The sequence below is a fragment of the Vanessa cardui genome, chromosome 3 (assembly GCF_905220365.1).
Source record: "Vanessa cardui chromosome 3, ilVanCard2.1, whole genome shotgun sequence".
NCBI lineage: Eukaryota > Metazoa > Arthropoda > Insecta > Lepidoptera > Nymphalidae > Vanessa > Vanessa cardui.
In genome coordinates this window covers 5,945,457-5,952,641 of record NC_061125.1, presented here as the reverse complement: position 1 = coordinate 5,952,641, position 7,185 = coordinate 5,945,457, and the positions used below count along the sequence as shown (strand labels likewise).

The following is a 7,185-nucleotide window of genomic DNA, read 5'->3' as shown; positions in this document are numbered from 1 at the left end:
TTAGGCTGTTTTAAGGGTGCATCGTCACCATGCATGGTTAAGGGGCAGCTTTGATAACTATAATAGGATAAGTTTAGTGAGATTGATCGATGTTTTTATCAATTTATTAATCTTAAATTCTTTTTCTTCAGCAACTTTATGTTGTTAGATTCTTGGAGAATTTTGAATTTACTATTTAAAAGACGGAGTTGATTAAAGCGATCGTTATTATAATTGATATTTTAAAAAGTGCTCGTGTTAATAATACTAGTGTTTTTTAGAAGTTTAACTGCAACCATTATTGAAGAGATAAACTTATTTGTATGTTTCTTACATTTGGTTCTACAATTATTTCAAGTTTATTTTTTAATAGATACCACTAAAGTCTGACGTTGGGTAGCAACAATATTCATATTTAAAAAAATATTAACGAATGACGAGTTATGACGAAGAAACAATAATAGCTGTTGATATATAGAGAATGAAAGGTATTCAACTGTTTTGTCTTTGTTTCAACAAATAGGTGCTACCACTTAGTACATTGCCTTATAGGTAAAGCGATTTCAGCTATTATTGATTGTTATGATTTTCTTAATTGAGATACGTGAGTATCTCAATTAAGTACTTCTTTGGAATGCATTTTTTGAAGAGCTTTCACCTGAACAAATATATTTTAATTGAAAATAACCTAGATCAACATTTGTAAATTAAGCCAATATTTAATTTAATTTGTATTATATATTGAAAAAAGAATCCACGATAATGAAGCAGACCAATTTCACAAATTACATTTAAAAATTCACTTCCCTTTAAAACCCGAACCGTAACGTTTATAATGTCCAGAAACGATTAAATCTTTGATTCATTGAAACACGGGTGGTGTTTCAATGAGTGCCCTTTAAAGGGTAGAATGATGAATACACCGAATTGTAAAGATGAAAGAAAGGAAGCTCTTTTAAAATGTAGTATTATATCAACTACAATAACAACATTATTAGATTTATTTTAAAATATTTTGTGGGCACTTAGCTATGTATGTACCTAATTGAAAGTATTGTTATGTACGAGTACAGTCGGGAAAAAGAAAAAGTTCGTCACCATAAGATCTATTTTCGTGTGCTCAGTATGTGCGATAATCTGCTTTACCAATCGAGAATGACATATTACGTCGCAATTATTTGATGTTTAGATTCAAAGGGTATATTAAGAGTTTAAGACTTGATAAAGGAATGAATTTGAAAACTGACGAAGGTTTTCTTACTCCGACTGCACTTGACTTTAAATAGCTTTATCTTGATTGGATGTAATTGAGATCCACCTAGCAATCCAGAAATCCATTAAGATCGATAACACTCCAAGGAAGATTAGTGACAACAATAACAAAGTTGAAGAACAGACCGACGCAAGACAAAAGTCTAATGCTGCACAGTAAAATATACGCAGGCATATGATTGCTAAACTAAATCACAATAATACATTAACTTCAATAACGTTCTCACTCTGGACGTGTGAATTTATAGAGTGAGGTGAGTTATTTGGTATTATAAGAGTGAGTGAAGTGAGTGTTATTACGCAGACTTTTGCACATTTTAGCATCTACACTGTATTATTCGCTTCTCTGCGTTGATAATGACCGTTGTAAGTCTTGACCAATATAAAGCAAAACGTTATGTAAATTACTCTATACTATATACACATTTAAAAAAATATGTAGCAAGTCATTACATACCTATTATAGGTACATATGTAATGGATGAAACCCGAAATTATTATTGTTTTAGACGATTTACGTTTTGTATTTTGTGCGTAACGAAGTCGTTAGAGGCAAACACAGCTTTATAATAGGGAAATATCGTAAACTTTAGAACAATTCGCTTTTGCCAGTAAAATCTCTGGCGCTTAGCCTCCGAACGGTGGCCTTAACCGGCTTAACCCTAGCCAGCTCGACGCGTGACGGAATTCGAAACAATACTCCATCAAGTTGGTCGTTTTGCTCTCCTAACTGTCAAGTTTCGTTACCATAGTGTTACTGAGAGGGACCCGGTTATATAACAATATTATGAGAATTATTTAAAATAATAACGAATTTCTCAAATCTCAATATAAATTTACCCACCAAATTTTTCCTTTATATCATATAAAGATTATGTACTTGCGTCTATTTAGTATAAGACAACTCTGAATTTATATTATTTTTTGTATTTTATGCAAACATTTTGTATTTATACACTGTATAAAGGTGATATAGTTAGCAATAGGTACATAAACTAAATTTTAAGTATTGGAATAAACTCGATTCTTTATTTCGTACGAATTATTTATAATGTTATTTATTTCGTGCATTACTTGTTCTAGGCTATTCAAGTAGGCTCATAAACCCACAATTTAATTGTCAGTGATCCGTATTGAATCAAATGTAAAGCGACCACAAATTCGATTGTTCTTCTGAAAAAGTGGTAAGAAATTCAGTAGTTATTCTTTACCACAACTGAATATTAGTTTGTTCATTAAATATACAATTACGTATATTATTCGTATTGTTGCATAACTAAGAAGGCGAAATAATAAGCAAATTAAATCAAACTGACTGATCACAAATAAATAACAATTTTTTTGCAATAAATTAATATTTTTTTAACATTATTGAATTCATGAACACTGACATCTATCTTCGAAAGCTTTAAGTACGATACTCTATATTTTTTAACACGCGTTACTTGGCAAAATTCCAAAGATAATGTACAAGATTTACAATAGATGGCGTGTTTCATAAAGCTTCCACGGATTTCAAGTTGCCTCGATAGATGGCGCTATTGGCTTCGTTTGGTTTCTGTTTGTATTCGGGAATATCCAAGAAATATTTTTATCTATACTCAGACTAATTGTGGAATTACAAATTTACATTAATATTTCTTAGAAATAATATAATACGATGAAGTATTAGACACATATGTATCTAAAAATATTTGTCCAGACTAGACTAGAAAAGTTTACATGGAAATGTATTTGACGATTATAATAAAGCTTCTTTTGCGACATGATTGCAGTAAGAGTTTGAGCAGAAATCACTGCAATTTTATTTTATCATAAAAATATTGTAACGGCAAAATGCTTTCAACTTTGATAAAAAGATATGCCCCGGGTGAGGATCGAACTCACGACCTTAAGATTATGAGACTTACGCGCTGCCTACTGCGCTACCGAGGCTTGATTGCGTAAAGTTAAATTAGTAATCATTTCTTGTTGCTACAGTTGCTTTTATATACTTCACCAGCGACCCGCCCCGACTTCGCATGGGTGCAATGCTAATACTAAATATTCTACAGAATGTCTTAAAACGGTTACAGTATTTCAATCAGTACAATACAAGTTGCTATATCCCTGCGTTTTAAAACTGTATTCTTTCCCTATACTATATTGGTCTATATTTAATGCAAAATGTATTTAAAGTACTCACATGGATATGGATTACTGTATTGCTTAAAATCGCTTAGATAATAACCCAATGTATCTCGTAAAAATAGGTTTATGCCGGTTATCCCTAAGAGATAGATATATCAGTAAAGAATCTTTTGAAGACCTTTAGGAGGTACACAATACTGTACATTATTTTGATCTATCTCGTTGATTTCAGCCAGCGTTTGCAATGTAAGCCCAAAAAATGATTTTATTTACTACATCAGTTTAAAAACACTTAAAATTGACAGTGTTTCTTTATTATATGTACATATGTTATACATAAAACCTTCCTCTTAAATCAATGTATCTATTGAAAAAAACCGCATCAAAATCCGATGCGTAATTTTAAGGAACTGAGCATACAATAGGGACAGACAGTGGTAAGCGACTTTGTTTTATACCTACCATGTAATGATGATGATTATTGTTTTAGTACTATGAGTTTATCATAAGAGTAATACCTACGAAATCATCTTAAATGATGGCCTTTATATTCTATAGATGGATTTAAATGTTAGATTTTAAAAAAAACATTAATGTAGAACAACCATAAGCTAGAGAAAACAGATATAAAAAAGGGAGCGTGTACGGAGCCGATTAAAAAACATAATATGTATAGGTAAACTATAGTGAAGTCATAATATATCATTACATAGAAAAACAAAGTCGCTTACGACTGTGACCCTATATATGCTTAGATCTTTTAAATTACGCAACCGCTTATTATGCGTTTTTTTTTAAATAGACAGAGTGATTTGAGAATAAGTTTTTTAAACACGTATTATGTATAAAAAAATTTCATGGACAATATACTTACTAAAGAAACACTGATAATTTTAGAAGTGTCTAGTGAGATATCGTAAATAATTACATTTTTTAAAAGTAGTTTAAACTGAGGGTATTTTCCACTAGATTATTTTTTCATTGTAATAACGAGAAAACCACTTCTTTATTTCTTAACTGAAAAAACTACTAAACTGATACTAGAAAAAGCAGCACGGTTTGGAGAAGGTTTTAGTATGCCTATATTACATCTGAAACACAAATTTCAATTCATAAAAACAAAGCTTAAATCATTATCGTTTCAACATTTCCATAATATGTGACGTTTTAGTAGAAATATTTTTTACAAATTCTTAGGTTAGGTTAGTTTCTCAAATTCAAATTGTAAATGAACCAAGAAAATTATGAAACGTTTAAGGTACTTACATTATTACATAGTGTAGCTGGACTTATATTTAAGAATACAGGTTTTTCCGTTCTAACATATGTTTTACTTATATTACAGTCTATTTAGACTTTAAAACCTTAAAGACTTGAAGTTAAAGCTGCATATTTCTAATTCTGATAAAATATATAGTTTGTTATTATCATGATTAAAAATTAAATAATTGATAATAATAATTACTGACACAATCCGCTGACAACTTTCAATAATACGATGATTTGAATAGGAGCTTAGTAACAACGACAACTATTTATTGTTAAGAATCTGACAATGCTTAAAAACGTGACATTTTGAAAAAAAAGTATCAATTCTCAGACTCAGAATGTTGTTGCAAGGATAACATTGTTGTAGTTATTACTATTCTTATATTATTACTATACTTGATTTTAAAATGATAAATGTATCCAAGAACTGTTATACTTATTTTGAAATAGAAATTTCGTACGCATAGGAATTTCGTAATTATTTATATTTTGTATCGACAGCTAAAATCCTTTAATGCGCCTGTCAAACTTTTCGAGCAAACTTTTACTAATCGACACCTAAAATGTCATTATATTCGAATAAATTCTCACAGGAGTTGTAAATTTTACCTCGTTTTTAGGCTTGTTTTAACCCTTCGCCGTGGTGAATATTTAAAAAGTCGTTGGGAACATTTTAATTGGGCAATCCTGTAAGGATTAAATTATCAAGACACCTAGTTACGGCACCTTTTCAAACTTAATGAATTCAACATGAATTAAGCGCGGTTGTTGCTTGCATAATCGTGGTGGTTCATAGTATGATATTTAGGTTTTAATTTTACAAAACGAAAAAATATATCTCGTCCATAAAAAGTACCTGTGAGTTTAGTTATTGAAGTAAACGACGGAAACTCTGTTACTATTTTCTATGCAGATTTTTCTGATATTTTCAAAAGTAGAAATACGCACTACAAACAGTTTAGTTGGTATCTGCACAGTGTTTGCTTGAAAAGTGCCCAGACTAATAATTTTCTGGAGAGATTCGGAACCGGTGTCGGTGTAAAGATGGTGAGGGTACCGCGGTTTTTTGTTTCAGCATTCTGGTGTACTAGGGTACACGGCGTACTGAGCACCGGTCATACTTCAGGTGAGAGATGTGGCGTAATGCTTTTTCCCAGCAAGAAAATTAGGTATACAATAACATTTTTTACAGCCTATGTCCAAACCCACATTACACATAATATCTTAAATCTATTTTGTCTGGTTTATAACATGTTATAGTTCTATAGCAATCGCAGTAGAAAAAAGCGAAAACAAACAAAGAAACAAACTTATACAACATCAGTCGGACATTTAATCTTTCACATATATTTAGCATCGAGACTATACTAAATATTTTGTACTGATAATAAAAAGATTGTTATGTAAAAATAGAATTTCTGTTCGAACATTTTTAATTTAAATTCTGTACTTCCAAGCGGCTAAAATGTTTACTCGCGAAAGGGGACATTTCAAACTTTATTTTTCGACTTTTTGTACGTTAATTTTTTACAGGAAACCTCCTGAGACCGATTCGAGATTTGAGACACGGTGGAGTTTAAAAGTTGTAAGAGTTTGTTAAAAGACACTTTTACAATGGGTTAATCTTACACAACGAAGCGCGGCATGCATAATGTTATAGCCTCCCAAAGGATTAAACTTCAGCGTTTTTTAAACAGTTTATCATTAAAACACACATTTTAAACTTAAATTATCTGTAATATTTTACAGAATATTGCGTGGCTTGGAGGCTAACGCTCTATTATTACTAATAAGAAAAAAATGGTCAGAGACTCGTAGCTAAAATAAATGTTTGAGAAGCGCCACGTTTGTTTTTTTAACTTTAAATACTAATATCGAAGACAGTTTGCATACAGTTGTACGGATAATTTAATTGAGATTTGTTCTGTGCTTACAAAAAAATATACAAGTAAATAAAATAATCTAAAATCCTTTATGTCAAACAAGAGTACAAAAAAATCACTAAAATGTTTTCTTAAAAATTGTTCGGTATTACGAATAGCTTGCTGAATCTTATTCAGTATCCTTTCATTTGAAGGCCGTCAAATAGTAGCAACTCATTGTCGAAGGGGTTAATAATATAATATTGCTTATTACCAAGGTGAGACGTCAGACAGTGCAAATGCAACTAATCTATATATGTATGTATATTTACCAAAATAATATACAGATATACATTTGTATAAGGACAGTGGTGGATTTACCAATAGGCTAAGTAGGCTGGAGCCTAGGGCGGCAGATTTAGAAGGGCAATTCGTTATTATCTTACAGAAAAAAATACTTATAATTATATGCATACACATTACGTCCGTAATCCGTATTCGTCCCTACTTAGCGGGTTGGAAAAATAATCTAGTAACTGACAGAAATATCAACTAGTTGTACCGATGTAAGGAGGACGATAGAACACAAATCATAAATGTTGCAAAAAAAAGTAGTGGCGGTAAAAATTGAATAGCCTACTAGCGGCAGATTTGTAAATCCGCCACTGAAAAA

At 31.0% G+C, this 7,185-nt stretch overlaps 1 non-coding gene across 1 annotated transcript; it reads right to left on the bottom strand.

Annotated features, from left to right (window-relative positions):
• Positions 1-3,113: 3,113 nt before the first annotated feature.
• Positions 3,114-3,186, bottom strand: Trnam-cau. The gene has a single exon. It is a non-coding gene; the product is annotated as a tRNA-Met (tRNA).
• Positions 3,187-7,185: the final 3,999 nt, after the last annotated feature.